The sequence below is a fragment of the Hemicordylus capensis genome, chromosome 2 (genome assembly GCF_027244095.1).
Source record: "Hemicordylus capensis ecotype Gifberg chromosome 2, rHemCap1.1.pri, whole genome shotgun sequence".
Classification (NCBI taxonomy): domain Eukaryota; kingdom Metazoa; phylum Chordata; class Lepidosauria; order Squamata; family Cordylidae; genus Hemicordylus; species Hemicordylus capensis.
In genome coordinates this window covers 293,365,543-293,390,969 of record NC_069658.1, presented here as the reverse complement: position 1 = coordinate 293,390,969, position 25,427 = coordinate 293,365,543, and positions in this window count along the sequence as shown.

Sequence of the window (25,427 nt, the reverse complement as noted above, 5' to 3'; positions counted from 1 at the left end):
ATACCCTGAATGTGACTTTGTGCTGTTATTTCTGTTATTTCCAAAGCAATTTTCATTGTGCAAAGCCCTTTATGATTCTCATTTATGTTCACAATAAACTCTAGAAAGTTGTACATTAAACCACAAGATAGAGAGTTGCCCAATAGTATCATGGCTAGCCAAAATTTCCACTTTGGGTGTTGGGCAAGCACATGTTGGTGGGGGGGGGGAGAGCGAGAGAGAGAGGTTGATTACACTTTTAAAAAATAGTGGGCAATCTAAGCACAAATCTCCTGCTGTTACATCTAGTCTGGCCCTTAAGGCATGTACACACAGCAGAACCATAAAGTGTATGTCCAGTCACCCATTACATTCTGCACACTATTTCCCTACAAATGCCTACCCTGAATTTTTGAAGTAGTCTCAGGGTAAGTTTACATGTGCAAATCTTACGGATCTTTCTAATCATAACCTTAGAAAAATCTGCAGTACTCTCATGATTAAAACATCGCAGAAATGTGAACAAACAATAGATTTCAGATGCCTCACTGGACAATTTCACCACATGGGATGTATGGATAGGGTCTTTGAGCCACAGAAGTACTGAAGATCAGGGACAGCTCATCAGTTTCTACTGTGGAGCATAGCTGTACAGTATGAGGAATGAGATGCTGTACGAAAGCACCGCTAGTATATGGCCTTACCTGAGAGGGTCATGAGGTGACGACAGAGCCACTGGAACTGCTATTTCACCTTGTGCAGGTATGTGGCTGCTAAGTCAGTGAGCAACATCCAAACTAAGTCAGACATAACTCAGTCCCATTGGCATTAATGAGACTTAAGTAAGTCATGACTGACTTGTCTGCTTGATTTCAGTGGTGGTGAGTAACTAACCACCTAGTCTGAATGCTGCCCAGTAGCTGGACCTGGCTCGGGCAGCTGACGGCATAATCAGTGTTGGAGATGCTACTTATTCAGCCGTGGTGTGCCTGCATGGGGTTGAAGCAGCAGCCTCCAGGTCTCTGCTGCCATGTCACAACACCCTCCAATAAGGGCATGAGCACGGGCAGTCCTTCCATGAGGCAGGGTGAGGTGCCTCAGGCATGGAAAAGGGCAACATGCCAGAGTCCTGCCACCCCACCATCCATTGCCACTGCCCTTCCTCAGCTTGCTGGGGCATGGTGTTCATTAATGGAGGGATGCCATATGGTCTTGAACTGCCCCTGGTCATGAGGATGCTCCTCCACCAAACTGCAGTGCTCTGCAGTGGACGCGATAGTCTGGAAGCAAACTCCTCCGCACACTGTTGCTGCTGGAGCAGATTTCTTTTTTTACAGCACAGTTGAAAAGATTTGTGAAATTGCATGCACATCTTCCAAAACTCTAAAACAAAACAAACCCTGAAAAATATTAAAAGAACCACAGTTTGGCCACAGCAAACTCATATCTTTCTGTACTGTGAATCAGTGTGAAGAATCACAGTCTGAGGCTTTATCAGGAACTGGATGATTAAAACCAGCATCATACAGTCCTGAGAGTATTGGTGGCAAGTTTGCACATGATGATGTGCTAAGATAGTGGAAACTGAGGCTCTGGTAATGTTGTGAAGGAGTTGTGGGGGAGCATTTCATTGAGCATACAAATTCCACAGGGCTGTCAACCCATGTGGAAGCATGAGCGTAGGGTGATGGCAAATAGCCTTAACAATACTTTTGAATGTGCTAGATTTTCTCAGGCAGGCAGAAAGGTACTCCAGAGAAATGGTGTTCAATCTGCAGATGTGCTCGAAGCATTTCAGCACCTCTATTTTGAGGCGTTGAAATGCTTTAAACTGCTGCAGCCAAATTGTTTTGGCAGGGGGTGAGCAGGCAGTTTAAAAGGCAGATCTTACCTGCCCCTCCATGGCTCCTTCCCCCCACCCCCGAGCAGTGATGTTTGTATTAAACAGCTGGGCTCTCTGTTTTCCCAGCTGCATCTTGCTTGGAAGAGGAAGTTCCCTGTTCCCAGTAGCCTTTGGGGAGCATTCAGAAGGAAATGGCTTCTGAGCATGTGTGGACACCATCCTGAGTGTTCAGTGACACAGAGAGCCCAGCTGCTTAATACAAACAGTGTTAGAGGTTGTTGATTTTTGCCCACAATAGGTAAAACAGCAGAGCACTAAGGAATGAGCACACACTCCACTTACAGAGTAGGTAGCAGAGGATGGTTTGGATATTGAAGCTATTTAGAGAAAACACATGGAGATCCTTGTGTGACTAAACACTAAATATTTATTGGTTAAATACACTTAGATAGGAAAGACCTATATCTAATCTAAAGGACTACATAATGGATAGGTAAGGAGAGAGAGAGAGATGTTTCCATCTGCTCTCTAGGAAGAAAGGAAGGATTGTGACTCAGCACAGGAAGTGCTGCAGAGTCAGTTCAGGGGTCATAGAGTAGGGACAGATAGGGAGACCCTGACTCACTCATCTAAAGGACTACATAATGGATAGGTAAGGAGAGAGAGAGAGATGTTTCCATCTGCTCTCTAGGAGGAAAGGAAGGATTGTGACTCAGCACAGGAAGTGCTGCAGAGTCAGTTCAGGGGTCATAGAGTAGGGACAGATAGGGAGACCCTGACTCACTCATCTAAAGGACTACATAATGGATAGGTAAGGAGAGAGAGAGAGAGAGAGAGATGCTTCCATCTGCTCTCTAGGAGGAAAGGAAGGATTGTGACTCGGCACAGGAAGTGCTGCAGAGTCAGTTCAGGGGTCATAGAGTAGTGACAGAGAGGGAGACCCTGACTCACTGTCTCTACTCCCAATGCCCCTAGTGTTCATTAGGACAGTTGGTGCAAAAGGTCGATGCACTGGAAGTTCATCTCCAACAAACAGTGCCACTTGGGGGGTGACAGAGGAGTCTTGTAGGGGCAGGTAAGACCTGCCTTCCTTCTTTTAAAGTGCCTGCTCTCTGCTCCCCTGGATGTGCATGAAACACTCATGCACAGCCCTAGCTTCAATTTCTCAAGCTTATGAAAAACCAGTTTTAAAATATCCTCATGGTAATTAGTCCAATCAGTACTCTTCTCACTGACTGTAGTCACTAATTGAATCACTTAACCTGGAAATGATCCTGGATTTGAGCAGCTCTGTTGATTTTTATTGGCACTTTATAGTGTACAGAGAACACTGACTCAGTGGAAGACGACTTCATATGTTCATATTACACTCTGCAATAAAACTTAATTATATTTTATGGGTGTCAACAGGTGACAAAGCAAACTCAGTATCAACACAATATATCCACAATATATCTTATTCAACCATAACATCCTTTGTGATCCACCATGATTTTGTGTTCCCTTAAAAAAATTATTTATACAAAATGGTGGGTTGTTAACTGAATAGTAATTTTGCTATAAGTTAATCACTGGGTGATAGGCAAAGAGGCCCAGACGATAATCTTGAATAGCTGCTAACACCTTCAAAAGCAGTTGCCTCTAAGGAATTTGTGTCACATTTCTCTCACCTCACAGCAAAGGATGATGGGAAGGTGTTGGATTAATTCACCCCAGGGCTGTCCTTAGAGAGCCCTGGTGGGGTGCAGGGCCCAGGACAAAAAAGCTAGTGTGGGGCCCCCTTCAAGTTAATTCTAATAGGGGTTAAAAGAGTAGGGCCTGAAGCATTCACTCTGCTTGTCATGCCCTAAGGACAGCCCTGATTCACCCCACCTTCTTCCTCTCCTGGAGGGACATACGGGTCAGTGGCTGACATACTGCACAAGAGTATGCCAGCTTAGTAACGTTGCCGTTGCAAAGCTTGTGCAAACTGTGTTACACAAGAACAATTTCTTATTTCCAGTGAGATTATTAGGGATGTGCAAAAAATTTCGGGCACAGAACGATCTGTGCCTGAAATGAACAATTTCGGGTGATTCGGGGCCGAACCGAATCACCCCCAATGTCCCCCGATATTTTTCGGGCACGAGCCAAAGCAGCCGAATTTCGGACCCAAAAAATTCGGGTGATTCGGTTCATGGTTAATTTTTGGCGATTTTTTGAAGTTTTAGTGACTTTGGGGCAGTTTGGGGGCATAGCATGGGATCTGGGCAAAAAGAGTGGGGTGGGGTGGTAGTGCCTAATGGGTGCAGGCTACCACCCCAATTTCAGGGGGATTGGGCAAAGGGCTGATTTTTGGTAAATTTCTGAAATTTTCATGTCTTTGGGGCAGATTGGGGCAGAAAGTGGGGCCTGTGGCAGAATAGTGGGGTGGGGTGGTAGTGCCTAATGGGTGGAGGCTACCACCCCAATTTCAGGGGGTTTGGACAAAGGGGTGATTTTTTGAGCATTTGTGAAGTTTTAGTGACTTTGGGGCAGTTTGGGGGCAGAAAGTGGATCTGCCCCAAAAGAGTGGGGTGGTAGTGCCTAATGGGTGGAGGCTACCACCCCAATTTCAGGGGGTTTGGACAAAGGGGTGATTTTTTGAGAATTTGTGAAGTTTGGGTGTCTTTGGGGCAGATTGGGGGCAGAAAGTGGATCTGCCCCAAAGGAGTGGGGTGGGCTGGTAGATAGTGCCTAATGGGTGGAGGCTACCACCCATCCCCAATTTAAGAGTGATTGGGCAGAGGGGTGAATTTTGGTGAATTTATTTTTATGAGGTTTGTCTTCATAAGGTGAAGTGTGCTAAATTGATTACTTCCTCATATTATTCATAGTAATTGAGGTGTGAAAAAGTGAAAGTGGGGTCATGAGAGTTGTCTAATTGAAAAAATTCTCATTTGCTATGATACAATGAGAATTCACACCTCAGAACTTCTGAGGTGTGAATTCTCATTGTATCATAGCAAATGAGATTTTTTTCAATTAGACAACTCTCATGACCCCACTTTCACTTTTTCACACCTCAATTACTATGAATAATATGAGGAAGTAATCAATTTAGCACACTTCACCTTATGAAGACAAACCTCATAAAAATAAATTCACCAAAATTCACCCCTCTGCCCAATCACTCTTAAATTGGGGATGGGTGGTAGCCTCCACCCATTAGGCACTATCTACCAGCCCACCCCACTCCTTTGGGGCAGATCCACTTTCTGCCCCCAATCTGCCCCAAAGACACCCAAACTTCACACATTCTCAAAAAATCACCCCTTTGTCCAAACCCCCTGAAATTGGGGTGGTAGCCTCCACCCATTAGGCACTACCACACCACCCCACTATTCTGCCCCAGTCCCCACTTTCTGCCCCAATCTGACCCAAAGACATGAAAATTTCAGAAATTTACCAAAAATCAGCCCTTTGCCCAATCCCCCTGAAATTGGGGTGGTAGCCTGCACCCATTAGGCACTACCACCCCACCCCACTCCTTTTGCCCAGATCCCATGCTATGCCCCCAAACTGCCCCAAAGTCACTAAAACTTCAAAAATTCACCAAAAATCAGGACTTTGCCCAATCCCCCTGAAATTCGGGTGTTCGACTCTGCCCATTGGGCACTACCACCCCACCCCAAAATTTTGCCCCTGGGCCCCTTTTTACCCCCCTGAATCGATTCAGATTCGGATTCAGATTAAATCCGAATCCGAACTGAATCAAGGGTGATTCGGGTGACCCAGATTCGGGCACAAAACAGAACAGGGGTGATTCGGTTCGGGTCCGAGCCGAATCACCCGAAAACCCAAATTGCACACCCCTAGAGATTATGCTTGTGTAAACACAATTTCTGCAAATTGTGCATTGGTGCAAATTGTGAAATACGATGTTATTAAACCAGCATACACTTGTGCAATATGTCAATTGGTGAAAGAAATGGCAAGCAGGATGCAGACTAAAAAGGATTTTAAGAGCCTAGAAAATGCATGAGTCACGCAGACAGAGGAGACATCTTAAGATGCAGAGGCTGGACTCTGATATAAACAGTAACTGACTTGTAGGAGTGAATGGCTATTTCAGTTCCGTCCAGTGCTCAACTTGTACATTTGTAAATAAACCAAATGATACAAAGATGACATAAGTCGGCAGCAACTCTCCTTCCAAGGGAAATCAGAATCCAAGGCGTGCTGCAAGCCCCTGGAACTTCTCACGGCTTGAAGAACTGGGGCAATGAAGGCAGCATACATTGGTAGAGAAATTCTGCTGAACAGCATCACTCCAGCGGCAGTTGCTGGTGTCTATCTTGTGCTTCTTTTTAAGAGCCCTTTTATTTATTTATTATATCTATGTAAACCTCTTCGGAAACTTCATTTGAAAAGCAGTATATAAATATTCACCATATTTGTACAATATATTTTACACTGTGACTTGCATTGTATTCCACTGGGATATCTTTTCATCAGCTATGACGATAACACAAGTGCTATTTCTATTAATATACTGGGTAGAGGTTGCACACAAAAACTACTGTACAAATATGACAAATATTTATTGATCACTTTTCAACAAAAATTCCCAAAGCAGTTTACATAGATATAAATAATTGAATGAAATGGCTCCCCATTCCCAAAGGGCTCACAATTTTAAAAAGGAAACATAAGACAGACACCAGCAGCAGCCACTGGAAGTATGCTGTGCTGGGGATGGATAGAGCCAATTGCTCTCCCCCTGCTAAATAAAGAGAATCACCATTTTAAAAAGGTGCCTCTTTGCTCATTTAGCAGGGGACTGTAATATTGTAATTGATTTGTTTTGGGACTCCATTTACGAGATCTATTTCTTCTTATGTGAAGGTCCTTTCCCATCATCTTTCCTATTTGTTCTTCTGACATAGTTTGTTCCTGGCAACAGATCTTTACAAGCTGCATCAAAAGACCCAGACCTTTCTTAGATTAAAGTGCATTAGAAAAGAAATACCTTGTACAGGCAGTTTGGGGGCAATTTCCCCCCTTAAAAAAAAAACCCTTGGGATGGAATACAACTAGTTAGGGATACAATTTTGAACACTTTAGTTATACTTTGTTGTTAAAATAAATACATTGATTTCAAAGAGATGCATTCTTTAGTTTTCTTTCAGACACATCAAAAGAAAAACCAAATCAAAACAAAACCTAAGAGCCAAACTCATATAGACATCAGAGAAGAACACTCTGTGTGAAACTGCAGAAAATCAGGGTGTTTGAAAGTGAAGGCAAAATCTATAAATAGTTCCAGAAAAAAATACATATCACAAAATTGCAGAACATTTTTCTAAAGTTCTGTTAAGAACGCCAAAGAGCAATATTCTCTGCTACGGCATCTTGATTTTATCATTAGCTTTTTCTTATAAAGAAAAGCTCATTTTAAAAAAGAAGATTTTATCTGCAAAGATTTCATCGCTAGCTTTTTCCTGTAAAGGAAAGTTCATGCAAATAAAACCATAATTGAAGGAAGTCTCAAATCAGTATGCCTGCACTTATTTCACAGCAGTCGTTAGAAATCTAACTACAGAGGCATGCAGGCTAATTAAACACCCAATAAAGATTATTTTGTCCCAGTTGTTTTCTCTCCTGCTTGATATAAACTACCACCAAGTTAAAGTTTTGAACAGCAAAATTTAAAAAGCACAATGGAATCTAATGTTCAATGGAATTATTGGCACCCTATTGAGAGAAGACACTTTCCAAGCTGAGACAAGGATGAGAGTTAAAGGCTTCACCCATTCTTTGAGCTTGCCTCATGGAGAGCAACTTAATCAAGTTATGATTTGCTCTGGATGGATAAATGTGTGATGAACTGGTTTATTATTCACACAGTTGCTATGATTTTAAATACTCAAAGGCAGCTTCTAAGGAAAATGTGAGTTCCACCTTGACCCTCAGGCCTTTGGATTCAGGGGTGTATCTAGGGTGGGGCAGGCAGGGCATGTGCCCCGGGCACCACTTGAAGGGGGCGCCATTTTATAAAATTAATTTTTTTTTTTTAAAAAGGCCTCTGAAAATACAATGGCCACCGCACATGCTCAAATGGCCTCTGTGAGGCCCTAGGCCAGGCCAGGCCTCACAAAGGCCATTTGAGCATGCGTGGTGGCCATTTTGTTTTTAGCGGCCATTAAAAAAAATTTTAAAAATGGCCACAACACATGCTAAAATGGTCCCTGTGAGGCCCTAGAAGCCAGCGGGAGGAAGGGAAACCTTTGCAGACCCCCCCCACAGCCTTTAGGAAGCCCCCCAAAGGGACTACAGGTATTATTTTTAATTCAATATAATATAAATCACTGTACACATATTCAGTTTGGCACTATGTACAGAGAATCAGGGCTTGTGAATAATGAGCTGAAGCTTATGAGCTAGGGTTGTATTAATTTGCTCTTACTTTGTTTCTTGTGATGAGTGTTAAATGTGATGTCTTAATAATTTGGCTATTAATGGTGATTTTGTCTTTGAATCAGTGTGAAATCCTTAGTATTAAGGCCCACTGGGAGTTTCTTGCTCTCTTTCTCTCATTTTAACTGTCTTTCTGAAAGACTAGAATATATTCCAAGCAGTGACACAGTTTACTCTGCATATCCTTTAATTATTTTCAGAGTATCTGGGAAAAGTCAAATTCTCAATTTATTTTTAAAACTTATGTAATAGTGATGCTACAATGCAGAGTAGAGAATTAGACAGGCACTTCTGTTTAGTTTTCCAAGTACACCTCCACATAGTATTTGGGTATTTCATGAGCCCCAGCATATTAAATTTGTAGTTTTCCAGCATTGTTTGGTCTGGCTATATCCACTGCTAAATAGTTTTTGAAATATTAAAAGATTAATGAGCTTGACTTATATTTTTGAGCTGATATTATGGTAAAGTTATCTGAAAGATGGGTGTCAGATGTTTGGACAGGGGGTGCAATTTCAGTGCTTGCCCTAGGAGCTATTTTCCCTAGATATGCCACTGTTTGGATTGGGATCCTGATAATGCATTTGTAACCTCTCTTTGTAAGAAACAAGAGGGGGGAGGGTGGTTTATTTGGGTTCAAGTCTCTATATGTTCTGACAGTGATTGCAGGAAAGACAAATTCTAATCCCAGACGCAAGGATTTATAAGCATTTAAAGTTTTTTTTTTACATATGAATTTACTAAGCATACATAAAGATAAACTTAAAATACTTGTTTACAAAATGGTACAAATCATAAAACATTCATACAATGATATCATAAGGCTATTTGATTATAGTGTATCTTTCACAAAGTGGCATGTAGCTTGATAAAGAAAGCCAAAATGAACACAAACTCCCCAATCTCTTTCTTTTAAGAAAATTGTCCCCAAAGCACTTTTTGCACAGCTCCTACCACTCCGAGAGGTCTTGGGGTTGTGCAGATGAAATGAAGAAATCAGACTTGCAACAAGTTGATTGGGCTTGTCCAGAGTCTCAAACTGGTGCACAACATGTTTGAAGAGGAACTGCAATAAAGAAGCAAGTTCATAAAACAGAGGGTTTCCAGATCTTTTCTTCCTCTCAGTCAGTAGCGGCTGGTGAGGGTACTGCTGGGGTGAGGAGCGGCAAGAGGCACCTTTAAGAGTAAATGGATTGGTGCTTACCTCTGCTCTCACCACACCTGAATGCTGCTCGGAGAAGCAGCATGCCTCCCAGCACCCTCTGCAGTGGGAGATTGCCTCCACCACTCACCTGGCCTCCGTGGAGCTGATCCCCCACCCACAGCCAGGTGAGTGGCAGAGGCAATCCTTCATCGCAGGGGGTGCTGGGTGGCATGCTGCTTCTCCGAGCAGCATTCAGGTGTGGCAAGAGCAGAGGTAAGCACCAATCCATTTACTCTTAAAGGTACCTCTTGTCCCCCACCCCACCCTAGGGGCACCCTCACCGGCTGTTACTGCTCTCAGTTCAGGAGCTTTCTGCTTCTGCTTGGCTTGAAACCTCCAAAAGATTCCACGGACCTTCTTATTAAACCTTTACATTGCTACACACATGCATATAACTATTACAATACACATTTAACATGATTATTAATTCCTTTTAACAATATTGTGCTAGGGCAACATCAGTTATCCAGCCAACCCTGCTTACTCTTAGAGTCTAACTATCCTGCATAAAACCATTTCCCCTTCTCTTTCTGAAAGGAAAGAGGCTTCTGCATAAAACAATTTCCCCCCTTTACCTACAATAAAGAAGCAAGTCCATAAAACAGAGGGTTTCCCAAATCTCCTTTTCTCCCTCAGGAGCGCTTTCCTTCTTGGTGGACTGGAACCTTCAGAAGATTCCAAGGACCTTCTGAGCACACTCCACTACCAATTAAGAAAGAGGAGGAGAGAGCACTACACCCTTTAGTTGCCAAATTCTATTGTTAATCCGCAACATAAGCTAACAATAATTTGGCTAACAATGGTGGGGGTTACACACTCATCTGCTTGATATAGTGATTATCCAGTCTATTCTCTGCCAATCATACTACTTACCCCACTTTTCTCTTTTTTCTGGGGGAGGGATGTTCCTGTTGTACTTATGGACCTGAAAGTATCATATGGACCCCTATGGTGCCCCCTCCTTTGGTTTCCAGTCACAAATGCATATCCATAGGTTTGAACCGAGAAAGGCTAGAAAGGAAGGCAAAAAGGATAAAATGGGAGGAGACCTCAAGGCTCAATTATGCACCAGGGCATTTTTCAGATTACACGCTACAACAGTTTCGCAACATGTCCACTAAGTGCCCCTCTGTATTGCCTGTGTTTTGACATTGCAGTCACTGTGTTGTCAGCAGGGTGCCATTCATATTTCCGATGCCTTGTTTCTTATTTTATTGATGCATTGTAGCCCTATAACACTGTATATGCATTGCAGGAAAGTAGCTGTATTTTTCCATTGTAGGAGGCTTGCCCCATCGTTTATGCGTTGCAGTGTGGTATGGTATGGATGGTTCAAATTGCAGTGCAACTATTTGTTGATTTTTACAGCCCCTTTCCATCCCGTTCATGAAATAATCTTTCTGTGAAATGAAATCCCCCCTCCCCGGGTTCTTGCACAAAGGTACAATCCGATTTTCATCTCCTCTTGGCTTTTGATTTCCATCGTCTTTGTTTTTGCTTTTCATTGACTTGTTTTTCAGACATGTTCATGTTTCCTCCTTTTTTGTACACTGTGGATTGGCTGGCTTGTTTGGCAGATTGAGGATTTGTTGATATGTAAAGCCTATACACACACACACACACACACTGTTTCTTGCGCAAGGGTCCGCTTTCAGCCCTAGCTGTGCTTTCCCCTGCTGGCGGCATTGCACAAAGGGACCGAGAAATTTATTTTAAAGAAGAGTTTATTGCGTCAGCAGTTCCCTGTCCCCTCCGCAACCCCCATTGACCTGAAATGGAGGAGGAGGGGGCAGTGAATGTGATTCAAGTAGATTATGGACACCCCCTGTCCGGAAAACCCACTGCAGTGGTGGGCAATATGAACAGCCAAAACCTTGTCATGATGCATTGAAAAATACATCAGGAAACGCTGTACTCATGGTTTCAAGCCACTGTCTCATACTGTTGCACATTGAAACACTTTAACCAGTGCAAATCTCATTGTCTTGAAAACACCCAGGAATAGGAAAATTTTATTTGAGCCGAAGTGTTTAGGCCATGCGGCTTTTCTGCAGAGGCAACTGGATTAATCAGTTCAAAGGCTAAAGCTGTCTTTGATGCTGCCACTCTGAGACAATATACAAGACTATTTTAGTTATCCCTTGAATGTGTTACACTACTTACTCCTGGAGGAGAGCCACATGCCTGGAGATTTGTTGGCGCAAACTGACCAACTCTTGATGCACCATTGAGATCTCCTCAATCTTAGAGACTTCAGCGTATCACTAAGTGAGCTACCTTTCTTTATTTGCCTTTTCGACTTTTAGGAAGCTCAGTAAGTTTTTTTGGATCGGTGTAAGGAAGGTTATAATTTAGGAACAGAACTGAAGAATCCTTTACATTCTGGGTATGGATTCCTGCTTTATTGGAAGACTTTCCAGTTTAACTGATCCAATGAGTCTTTCCCTGATATTGGAAAAACCAGAGTTGGGGTAGTGATGCTAACGGGCCCAGGCCACTTGAAAGCGGGCCCAGGGCATGAGCTGAGGGCACATGATACAACACATGATTCCTGAAGCTAAGCAAGCCCAGGTCTAGGTAGTGCCTGGATGGGGGACCACCTGATTATCACATCTATACTGCCTTGAAATGTTCAAGCCATCCTTTAAAAAAAACACGTTGTGCACAATCCATTTTCTCAGCTCATCGGCTATTCCACAGAGCCTCATGTTCAAATTGCTCATATTCCGAGCACAAGTAACCTGCAGGCATAGCTGTTTGGAGGAATGGGCTTCTGGATCTGCATATGAGAGGAAATTACGGACATAGCAAGTAACGGTCATCACATTGCACTTCTGTTTGCCTAGGCAAGAACCAAGGAAGAAGGGCAAAGGGAAAAGAGGTCCCCACAGAGAAAGAGAGAGAAAAAGCAGAAAAGCAGGGACAAAAGTAGAAAATAGAAACATTTTGTGTGGTGGGGGAAGAAGGCAGAAAGCAAAAAAGCCAGGGCAAAAAGCAGGGAGAAAGGCAGAAAGCAGAAAGGAAGGGCAACAGGCAGAAAGAAGGACAGAAGAGAGAAAGCAGGGATTGCATCCCCCGCAAACAAACAAGCTAGTAAATGATCAGGCTTACCAGCAGCCAGGGAATCCTCCAGAGCAGGGAGCTTCCCCCAGCTCTGCCCCCGCTGCTTGCAACTTCCTCTTTTGGTCTTACTAGCAAATATTCCAGCCAGTAAGACCAAAATAAGAAGTTACAGGCAGGGGAGGAATGGCTGGAAGAAGCTCCTTGCTCTGAAGGTTGCTGCTGGTAAGCCTGACTCTTTATTAGTGTGTATGTTTTTGTTGGGGGAGGGCACTGCCCCTCCTGCCCTTACTGACCAGCCACCATGGCTCTAGTGCTCATCTTGAAGCGACTTTGGATATTCTTTTTTCTAATATACAGCAAAGTTTAGGCTGTGCTTGATTTGAGTGTTTCAAATGTCAGTTTTCCTACTGCCTAGCGGCTTGCAACCTAAACTAGGTTGTCAATAGCTAGGAAGTTGATGGTCTGTTTCTTTTCCTGTTCCCACAATTCATGGCAAAGTTTTCTTTCATTTGAACAGATTCTTTAGCTTGTGCCTACTAAACTTATTCTTCATTCAAAAATAATTGCTGTTAGAGCATTAAAAAAAAAAAACCCTCTTAAAACAAGGGGTCGGTTCTCACTATCCAGCAATGTTATTTATGCTGCTGAAAGTTGGGAGGCGGAGGCATGCATGCTCTCATAAAAGCTGGTAAAGTAATTGTGTGCTGGCTCCAATGTCAGTTGGATGCTGTGCTCTCGTTATGATTGGAACCATAGATTGGATCTTAGATCCCAGACCATAGTTGAATGTCTGGCAGAGTGCAGTGTCCAACCAACATTGGAACTGGCACATGATCACTTTACCAGCTTTCATGGAATGATCTGACTTTCAGCAGCATAGACAACATCACCAAACCATGTGAACCAGCCCTAATATGTTCAGTTCATGAAAGCAACCTGAAACAAAACCATAGAAGTGAAGCAATTCTTTTGTATCTTTGTCAGATTTTTATCACTGCCACAACCACCACCACCAGTACCACCACCAACACCACAAAAAAAGCTTGTTTCTTTCCTAATTTCTTCATGGAAAAGAGAAATATGAATTATTTACAACTATGCTGTGACAGCAAATGCTGCCTTGAATCCTATTGAAGAAATTCATTTGTTGTCCTGTTCATCGGGAATCTGAGAATACTTTCCATCCAGAAACTCTGTATCTATGCCAGTATTCAGTGGATTAATTATGGATTCATTATTGCACTTATGTTTTTGTAGACTGGAGTCCCATGACAGCATGAAGTGATTAAGAATGCTGAAACGTTGCTGGACATGCACAGCTGATTTGGTCACACACTGAAATCAGCAATTTGTTGGTTTATGATGCTGACTCACTGTCTCATTAGAGTGCTTAATATGCCTACACATTTTTAAATACCACTAGACTTCAAATGTTGAAATAATGCAATATTATAATTACTGCAGTGTAAAAATATAAGCAAACATCTTGGATAAACACATGGTAGACTGAATAGACACACAGAAGATTTTGGTAAGGCTGATAGGTTTTTAAAGATAATAGCTTATATTCTGGGCAGTGTCCCGCTGATCCAAGAGTGGGGCACATGTGCTAGCTCCATACAATCCTCACAGCAGATGAAGGCAGAGAGACTCCATGACTAATAAGGATGATGCCATCGCTGTAGCAATGCTTCTCCCACTAGGAATGATGGAAGAATCATTGTTACATTACAGTGAGGATGCAATCTTCCATAGGCACAAAGGCTCTGCACCCTTGTTAGATGTTGGGGATTGTGATTATTTATCAAAGTGCCAAGGAAGCTACCACTCCAGTTACAAAGTGTGGAGTTTAGTTGTTGCAGCTATTTAAAGAACGCACATAGAGATCACTGTAGAGTCTATACTAACTTGATTTATTGGTGAAATACATTGAGATTGGAAAGACCTAATCCTAGCTACATAATGAATAGGTAGGGAGAGAGGAAGAGGTTTCCATCTTCTCTCTAGGAGGAAAGGAAGAGGACTGACTTACTACAGGAAGTACCTGAGGAGTCAAAGCAGGGGTCATACCGTAGAAGCAAGCAGGGACAGGTAAGGAGACCCTCACTAACTACCTCTACTCCCAGTGCCCATAGTGACCATTAGGATAGTTGGTGCAAAATGTTGATGCACTGGAACTCCATCTCCAACATTAGAGCCCCAATATTAAGGGTGTACACAAAACTGGTTTGCCCGGTTCTGTTCATTTTGAAGGCTGCTGTGAGCTGGGAGAGGGTTGGAACCAAATAGGCTGAACTGGTCCAGAAAAGACCAAGTGGAGGCCAGCGGGGGGAGGAGAAGCTTCAGAGACACACCTCCTGCAACCGTGGCAGCAACTTCTGGAGGTGGCAGAATGACCCTGGGCCCAGCAGTGAATTTAATTTTTTTAAAAAACAAACTTTTCAAACTCTGGACTGGCTCTGAGATCGAGCTGAACGGGGCCCAGTCTGGCTTGAGGGCAAACCCTCAAGCCAGCCAGGTTTGATGGTGAACGGACTCGACCTTGAGCCAGTTTGCACATCCCTACCCACTATTGGATCAGTGGGGTGCTGAACAGAATGTCAGCCAATATTTAAGGTCGATAGAACTGTAACATTTCATTTGAATCCCACAATTGTTGAGTTTTGATGGTAGCATTTGTTATGCAGGCTATGCAATTTACTAGGCCAGTACAAAGATTGGGCTTCAGTGCACCGAAGAAGAATCTTTTGCTCCTTGCCTCAGACTCCACACAGAGGCAGCCACTTGCACTTAGCTCCATGCAGAGCAGTCCATGAACAGCATCAGGGGAGGGCTGTTGAAGGGAGCAAAGCTGAAGGACATTCTGGTGATGTTGTAGAAGCTGGACCAGAAGATTTTCAAGGAACACTGAGAAATGTAGTCCTTCCCAGAGTTTTCCCACGAGGGGCTAGAGGCGAGACTCAAAGGATTCAGCTCCAGAGCTCTGAAGCCTAAATTTTACACTGCTAGTTTAAATATCTAATGAGGGTCACAGGCTTGCTGCTACTTGGTAGCAACTTTGCAACAGTATTAATGTAACCAAGCCTTTAATTGTCTATTAGAAACCACAGAATTCCTTCTAAAGAGACACCTCAGGTTACTTAAACAGCAAGTCTCTCCCGGATGGGAGAAGGAGAAGGAAATCATTTGAAAAGGTTAATTTAGCTCCACATGGCAGGTAATTTTTTTGACTCCAGTAATCTGTGAGGGTGGCTGATTAGGACAAATAGCTCTAATAATTTGTTCTCTAAGAAGTAAGATTAGTTGCTTTAGGGAGATTGCTTCTAGGCATTCCTCCCACCCCCACCCCCAGGCTGTTTCTTTCAGTTTCTTTGAGGGTGTTGGACACAGACAGAAGATTCATTCCTATCTTCTGTTTCGCTGGGCCAGATCTCTGTGTCATTAATTGAGATGCCAACTGGTTACTATCAGTGAAACAAATGTTTTAGTGAAACAAATGAAGGATGTGGCATTTACAAACAAAACAAAGCGGTGTTATCAGAAAAACAAACAAACCCTGAGAGAAAAACCACTGTTGCTTGGAGTTAGCTTTTCACATGGGATGTTGGGGTACTTTTGCCTGTGCTTTGTTTGTATTCAAGAGACCCATTCACTGAAGTGAGCAGTCTAAAGCATGAAACAATAGCTCTCAGACTGGAAGAACCCCTGAGATTTCCAGTGCTGCAAAATATGTAACTGACACATCATGACCTTTCTGTGGCTGAAATCCCCAAGTTAGCAACTCACACATTAGATAGCTTTGGATGAATGGATAATTTCTATGAGTGAAAATATGCCTCAGTGGAATGCATGAACCAGCTCTCAGTTACCAGGCAAAGAGATGACTCTTAAGCCGACATAGAATATAAAGCTAGCCCCCTGTGCAGATGCCATTTTGAGATACTTGTCAAACTCTGACACATTTGGTCCCTGAGTTGTTTGAAAATTCACAGTTTGGAGGAAACTTAACACGAGGATCAAAACTGGCATTCACAAACATTAAATAGCCCCCAAAGCATCTCACTTCTAGCCTATTGATTCTCCACAAGGGTCACAACTTCCTTGAGATCACTATGGTGGTGGTAGTGGTGGTGGAGGAGGAGAACTAGCTCTTTGTGCTGCTAAGTGTGCAGTCCCCTGAGACATCTGAGCTGCTCAGTGTACAACCGCTACTATTGTCTACTAATGCATTTGTAACAACAGGAGTATTGTTTTTTTTAAACACCAAGATGCTCATCAAGATGTGTTTTATTACACATCAAGTCTCCTGAAATCTCACCCTAGGAAACTCTGGGGTGAGGTTTCAGCATAGAGAAAATCTCTGCTGTTTTCTGCAATGACCCACCTTGCCTTTTCACTTTCTTCTTCAAAAATTCCATATCTCGTGAAAATAATTAATAGGGGAATAGATTAAAAATTTCTCATAGATAAATCTGGATACTGGGGATTACTCTGCTGGCAGGTTTTTAAATGTATGTGATAGAGTGCAATGTAAATTGAATTTGGGATGGATTTTTTTTTTTAAACCATGCAAAGGACTCCTGTGACAGCACAAGTCACCATCAATCAATCTAGATCAAGATAATTATAATCCTATCTGTAAACTAGTTACCAGCTCCTAAAAGGTTCCATGGGGTGTGTTTGTATGTAAGATTAAATCTGGATTATTTTAACAGCCTATAGAGTGAAAGTACTTTATGACATCCTGTGAATGTAGCTTTTGGGCAAAAATTAATCAAGCTTGAAGAACATCAAGCATGTGAGTTGCCAAAGAAACCAGATGCTGAAGTAATAGTGATAAGGAGAGGAAAAAAGGAGTTACTGAGTCATCCAATCAGCAGCTCAGGTTGCATTTGTAATTGGGAATTCAGATATACTAGAGTTAGAAGATCTCCACGAGGCCTTTAAGTTATAATCTTATTTTTAAAGTGTGCCCAAGTGGAAATAATGACTCAGCCCCACATTACAGTGCCCTGTTAGCCTGGCATTATTAGTCCAATTTCTTCAAAGGAAATGTTACAATTGGCATCTATTCTATGGCAATTAGGGATGTGCTTTGCAAAATAAGGGATGTCTTTCACAAGATTTCATGCTTCATTTGCATGTCTTAATTCATTTAAATCTATTCACATTTAATTTACCCCTGCTAACTTGGCAAAGAGGCACCTTTTAATGTGGTGATTCCCTTTTTTAGCAGGGGGAGAGGAACTGGCTCTATCCACGCCCAGCACAGTACCTCCAATGACTGTTGCTGGTGTCTATCTTATGTTTCTTTTTAGATTGTGAGCCCTTTGGGGACAGGGAGCCATTTTATCTTATTTATTATTTCTCTGTGTAAACCACCCTGAGCCATTTCTGGAAGGGTGGTATAGAAATTGTATACATGATAAATAATAAATAATAAATAATTTGCCCATTGCCTAGGACTATGGTGGAATTAAAAATAAAAGCTGGCTGGGTAGACTGAAAAAAATATCATTCTAGTTAGAATTTGGCCAGATGGCATATTCAGTAAACAAGGGTGAGAAGGGAAATTGCAGCTCAGCCGTATCCAGCAAGTAGTTATAGTTTGTGATGATTGCCCAAATAACTTCACAAAAAGAGTGTAATGTGACCATGGTCAATTTGGCCTGACAAGTGAGGAATTTTATCCCTTCCTAAGCATTTGAAGAGCTCCCCCGCCCGCCAACATTTTACTGACCTCTCCTTGTCAAACCTATTAATAACCCACATCTTCAGTACCCAAAACATATTTCTCCCCCCCCTGCAAAGTGTCTTTCCTCGTTCCCCCGAAATTTGTGAGAGGTTGCCCCTCAAACTTTCCTTCAGTTTACACCCTTGCAGGCGAGACTGATTATGTGTAAATTACATGTTACCAACTGCTGCTGGTTTATGGCTGTTTTCACAGTGCCCTTAGAGCTGGCCATGTTACTAGCACCTGCGAGACTTCTTCCCACCCAGGGGAATTGCTTTGAACTGCAATGGTTCTTAGTCTTGGGTCCCATTATCGCCAGCCACAGTGGCCTTTAACTATTGCAGCTGGAGATAGTTGGAGATGTTGGAGATGTGACCCCTCAAGCATCAATACTCTGCACCTGTTTATCCTACTGACCACTAGGGGCATTAGGAGTAGAGATACTGAGCAAGGGAATCCCTCTTGATCAGGGCTTCTCAACCTGTGGGTCCCCAGGTGTAATTAGACTTCAACTCCCATAATTCCCAACCAAAGGCCACTGGGGCTGGGGATTATGGGAGCTGAAGTCCAATAATATCTGGGGACCCACACGTTGAGAAGCCCTGCTCTTGATTCTACTCTTTGTCTCTGCTCTGAGCCCACCTGACAGGTAGATGGATACTCTCAGTCTACTTCCTTCCTACTTTTTCCTTTTCTCTTCCCAGCACCGTGAGCTAGCTAGATGCAGGGACACAGACTGTTCTATCCCCAGTTTCCCTAATAAACCTTTTGGACTTCAAGCATTAGTCTCCAGGTACTCTTAATGAGCTGCTCTCTTTCTCACACATATCCTCTGCTGCATAAAACCCTCCCTTCCAATAGTTGTAGGCAATATCTGGATATCCAAGGTTGGGAACTCCTGACACACTATATAAATGCTATTTTAAATCAAAATTAAATTACTTACTTATAAATTAATCTGTTTACTGCCATGATTTAATTCAAATTGTACCCAAAAGCACAAGTGGCCAGGCTGCCCCAAAATCGATCAGTAGGAGAGGAAGAGAACCCATTTACAAATAAAATTGTCTTCTCTCTGTTGGCTCTTCCTCCACCTAACATAACTGATCACTTTTACAGCACAAACTGTGTCCCAAAACTTACTCATCCAGTTGCTCCAAGGTGAAGGGTTAGGATTTATCCAGTTTTTAGTAATTACTAACTTGGCAGAAATTATCTTCTGATAAGAACATTGCTCTAATATTATAAGAAAGCATAGTCAGGGGATCCATGGACAAGCAATAAGCAGCCTTTTTCCGGATCCCGCTATGTATCTGCCTCCAAAACTCATTTGGATGAAAGAGGTACCCTTTAAAATGGTGGTTGGCTTTCTTATATTTAGCAGAAGAAGAGCAACAACAGTCCTCATTCAACCCAAGCACAGCATCTAACCAGTGTGGCTCTTGCTGGTGTCTCACTTGTGTTTCTTTTGAATTGTGAGTCCTTTGGGAACAATTCTGATAATATTTTTCTTGAAAAGTGGTACAATAAACAGCAGCAGCTCTGGATTATGTGAAGTAACAAGAGAGAGGATAACTTCTTTGAGCTTGTGCAGAATGCATTTTCCCACCACAAAGTAACCCCACCCTGTCCCTAAACTTCTAGGATCAGAGTAAATGACTTCAAGGTTAGATGGGTGGGGATTTCAAGCAGAAATCTGCATTAAGTAGTCTTCAGTTAAAACCCAATGATTCTGGTTGTAAAGCAGTTCCTGACTGCTTCCCTTATGCAGACCACTACATCATAATCAAAAGCTTTTGTGGACTAGGGATGTGCACAAAACCGGTTTGCCCAGTTCGGTTCGAATTTGAACCAGGTTCAAACCAGGAGGGGGTGGTTTGGTTTTGGTTTTGCTCGAACATCCCCCGGTTCGGTTCGAATTCAAACTGGTTCAAACTGGTTTGGACATCCAAAAATGGGTAGGGTGGTAGCTGGCAGCCAGGGGTACCTGCCATCCAAACCCCAAAGCAATCGGACACTCGTGCGATTTTTTATGAATTTTTGAAATATATTTTTATTTATTTCTCATAGGGTATAATGGGACTCGAACCAGCCATTATTCCCTATTGTGGAGCACCCATGAGTGCCAACAACCATGCAAACCTCAAAGCAATCGGACACCCCTATGATTTTTTATGAATATTTGAAATATTTTCAATTATTTTTCTCATAGGGTATAATGGGACCCAAACCAGCCCATATCCCCTATTGTGGAGCACCTTGGGGCACAAAAGTGGGGTGGGTGGTAGACAACCAGGGGTGCCTACCACCCACAAAGTTCCAAGGCAATCAGCCACTCCTCTGATTATTGGTGAATTTTAAAATTGTTTTGGAATTCCTCATAGAGAATGAGGATTGCAGCAAATGAATAGCTTCATGTCCGGGAGAAAGGGATGTCCTAGAGTGGAGTGTGGTGGGTGGTAGTTCCCAAGGTAGGCAAGGAAGCTATCAGAATTATTTGAAAGGAATTGGGCAAAAGGCTAATTTTTAAGTGATTTTTGAAGTTTAAGCGACTTTAAGGTTTTTCTCCATAAAGAAGCATGGAGGTGTCAGCAAATGTATAGCTTCATGGCGGGGGGAGAGGGGTGTCCAAGAGCAGAGTGTGGTGGGTGGTAGTACCCAAGGGGGGCCAGGAAGCTATCAGAATTATTTGAAAGGAATTGGGCAAAGGGCTGAATTTTAAGTGATTTTTGAAGTTTGTGTCTTTAAGGTTAGCAATGAGAGTGGATTCATGGTTTGTCATTGAAAATCTAATATGCTACCAAAGATTCTACACTCAGAACACTTCAGAAACAACAATACCCAGTACCCCATGGGTTAGCAACCCATGGGGGTGGTTGGCACCCTCACTCCCAGCACCCCCCAAGTGCAGTTATGGGGCTGCTGAAACCTCCATTCTTCCCCATGGAGAAAAACCTTAAAGCCACTTGTGGGGTGCTGGGGTGGCCCAGAGTGAGTGGTGGTCTAGTGCAAAGAGGGTGCCAACCACCCCCATGGGTGCCAGCCCCAGCAATGATACTGGAGTGCATAAATCAAACTGTGTGGAAAAGCAATCAAAATTGATCCAAACTGTACCCAAACCAGACCAGGCCAATTTGGTCTGGAACCCCCTTGAAACCCCTCCCCCCCCCCTTTCGGTTTGGTCCAGGGGTTTTTTCTTTATTTTAATTTTTTAAAAAACACACACACACAAGATGGTGGCGGTGTCCATGGAGATTCCCCCTCCCCCCGCTGGCCTCCCTTATTTTATTAATTGGCTGTTCAGCCGCTCTTCAGCCAGTTTTCAGCCTTTCCCCCTCAGCATGGTGGCCATTTGGGAGGCCATCACATCTGCGCAATAGGCCTCTATGTGGCCTGTGTCCAGGCTGCATGCTGCTTTCCTAGCCCTAACTGCTCACTGGTGGGGCCCAGGGAGAGAGGGGACCTCCGGTGCTATCTCTGGTTCCAGAGCACTCCACACCACATTTCGGCACAGGTGGAACTCCGTCTTGCACTTGGAGACCTCAGATGTTAAGCACACTAAGGGGGAGGTGGCAGCTGTACACGGGCGCCAAATTGAGGTGGGTTTCCACTCCTCACCCAGGGTTGCACTGTGACAGACAATGGCTCCAACATCACAGCAGTGGTAGAGTCAGTATTGGAGTGTGTGAACATCCACTGCAAGGGCGTAGCAAGGTTGTAGTGAGCCCAAAGACAAGATTTTAAAATGCACCCCCTCACTGAAGCTCAGCTCATGAAGTACAGAAATCTTAAATGAGGCTGAATAGTGGTAACAAAAAGCATAGTAAAATTTTTATATATATAACACCTATGTGCCACAATAGAACATCATCCAAAATTATTTTTTAAAAAGTTTTGTAAATTGTGGATGATGCAAGTCATTTAATGGTACTAGAGAAAGAAATGCTGTTCTGGTAGCCCCAGATCTTAACACTCACATCAATTTTGGAGGGTGAATACAACTGAAGGAAGCCCGGGCGGGTGCGCGGCTGGGGGAGTCAGTCATGTGGCTTGCCTCTGGGGGCCCCCCCAAGGCAGTGGGCCCCCAGACAACTGCCTCCCCTTGCCCTATGATAGTTACACCCCTGATCCACTGTATGGCACACACACTCCACCTGGCTCTCAGGGATGCCCTTGGCCTCAAGGAGGCAAAGGCATCCAAGGAACAGGGCAGTCCTATGCAGGGTGCTGTTGCTGCCATGGCTGTGCTTGTGGACAAGGTCCACAAGATTGCAGTTCACTTCCACCGTAGTGAGAAGTCCAGGCACCTGCTTCGCAAGTGGCAGCATGACCAAGGCCTTCCTCACCACCTCATCCCCACGGATGTAGATATCCAGTAGAACTCCAACTTCCTCTTGTTCCAGCACCTAATGGAGCACGAGGTGGCCCTCAATGACCTGGTGAGGAACAAGGCCTTGGGCATGTGTGACCTCTCCAATTCGGAGTTGAAGCTCATGTTTGAGATGGTGTCAGCACCCAAGCCCTTCCTGTTTGCCACAAAGAGCTTGTGTGCCTATACCATTCCTCTGAGTCAGACTCTGCCTGTGGCTATTCTCTTGGAAAAGTTGGGTAAAATCCAGACCTTGCTGACCACTCCAGTAGGGTGTGCTCTAGCTGGAAGGCTGAGGAACAGGGTTGTTGACAGGCTGGCTGGTGTGCTGGGTGACAGAGTCCACAGCAATTAAGGTCACACACTGTTCTTTTTCTGAATGGAGGAGCAATTCCTGTTCATTGCATTGAAACAGGCTAAAATCTCCAAAAAAAAATTTTTTAAACTATGAACCCCACCAGCTTGGGACTTCAGGGGGGGAGTTGTGGCACAATGTGCTTTGCTCCCCAAACCCACTTTGGTGCCCAGGCACCCCCTAGGGGGGCAGATAGGGCATCCTCAAATCCCCATTGTTCCCTATGGGAAGAATGCAAAAAAAAAAAAAAAAAAGTAAAACATCTTCAAAAAATCATTTAAAATGGCAGGAGTGTCTGATTGCTTTGGGGTTTGCTGGGTGGTAGGCACCTATGATTTGAACTGGGTTCTAATTTGAACCAAACAGGCCTTTGCACATGCCTGCCTTAGAGTCCTTTTACACCTTAGTCCAGGAACTTCGACAGCACCTAGTAGGGATGTGCACAGAACTGGTTCGGAGGTCCTTTATGGGCCAGCCACTGGGAACAGGAAGCAGTGGGCTGTGCCTCACTGGCTGCCAGGAGCAAGAGGTGGTGGTGGGCCTGGCCGGCAACCAGGAACAGGAGATGACAGCGGGCCAGCCTGGGCCGGCCGCTGGGAAGAGGAAGCAGGAGGAGGTGGTGGGCCAGCTTTCCAGCTGGCCCACAAGCCAGAAAGTGTGGGGGAAGGGCAGAAGCGGGCGGGGGGAACAGAAACCAGAAGCCGGGCATGCCGGCATGGGGGCAGGGGGGACAGTGGCAGTGGGTGGGCTGACCAGAGGCACAGATGCTCTGCGCCTGGCCCAGCTAGTTATGCATTATACTTTGTACTGTGTAATCACCCCCTGCATTTTATGTTGGTCTATGACCATAATAAAGAGGATTGGTTGATAGAAATAAAAATATTATGTACAGCAGAAAAAGAGAATGACCCATTCATGTAACCAACTCATAGGAACATAGGAAGCTGCCATATACTGAGTCAGACCATTGGTCTATCTAGCTCAGTATTGTCTTCACAGACTGGCAGTGGCTTCTCCAAGGTTGCAGGCAGGAATCTCTCTCAGCCCTATCTTGGAGAAGCCAGGGAGGGAACTTGAAACCTTCTGCTCTTCCCAGAGCGGCTTCATCCCCTGAGGGGAATATCTTGCAGTGCTCACACATCAAGTCTCCCATTCAGATGCAACCAAGGCAGACCCTGCTTAGCTATGGGAACAAGTCATGCTTGCTACCACAACTCCTGTCTCTTTCATGATGAAGATGCCTTATACTGAGTCAGACCATTGGTTCAACTAGGTTTCATTGTCTGACTAGCAGCGAGTCCCCAGAGTTTCAGATAGATAGGTTTCCTAGCCTGCCCCTACCTGTGGATATGATACATGTGAGAGCCCCTGGTGGCACAGTGGTAAAACTGCCGCCCTGTAACCAGGTTACAAGTTCGATCCTGACCAGGGGCTCAAGGTTGACTCAGCCTTCCATCCTTCCGAGGTCGGTAAAATGAGTACCCAGAATGTTGGGGGAAATATGCTACATCATTGTAAACCGCTTAGAGAGCTTCGGCTATAAAGCGGTATATAAATGTAAGTGCTATTGCTATTGCTATGTGCTCTACCACTGAGCAATGCAGCCCCTTCCATGCACGGAGTGCAATTTCCCAACTGTTCTGTCACAGATGGAAATTGCTTGCATTGCTGTCTATAAAAAAGAGGCTAACATGATTAACACTTCCTATGCTTACAGCCCAATAGTATACAGCTCTATTTGGAAACATCTGGGGTCAATAGGGCTTACTTCTGCGTAAGTACGCTTAACCAAAGCATATGAGGAAATAAATCCCATGGACTGGTTTTTCAGGAGACTTAAAAACATCCAGTGCTAATCAAGTATGCCAACATCCTGTTTAGTTTTACGTACTCATTCATTTAGATTATCTTATACTACTTTCTAATTTTTGATCTTCTCTGCATATCTAGAATACTGTTGTTTAACACTCCCCATTTCCCACATACTTATTTGAATCAGCAAAACATTTAATGGCAACAATTAACTGCAGATGACATGTTTATACAGGCCACCGTTGATTAGCTGGCTGATCTCTATCTCTGTCTCTGTCTCTGTCTCTTGTCTCTGTCTCGGCAAACAGTGACAGACACTGAGGCTCTTTTCACAATATGGGTTACCCCAGGCAGCTCGTGTTGTCTGGAGTACTGGGAGTGGAGGAGCTCCCAGCTGCTCCAGAAGAAGGTAGCCTGATCTCTTTCTACCTGGTGTTTTACTGAGGTTCTCCTGTGGTTCATTTTACTTTGGTAGCCCATCATGTGAACTTCATGGCCTTCTGCCCGGCCCACCACTATTTCTGGCAGCAAGCCCTGGGTGGGGGGAAGGGGGGCAGTCATCATGCTTGTAGCATGGGGCACTCTGGGATGTGGGAGGGGGAAGTCCTCCCAAGTCCAGCTTTTGCCTTC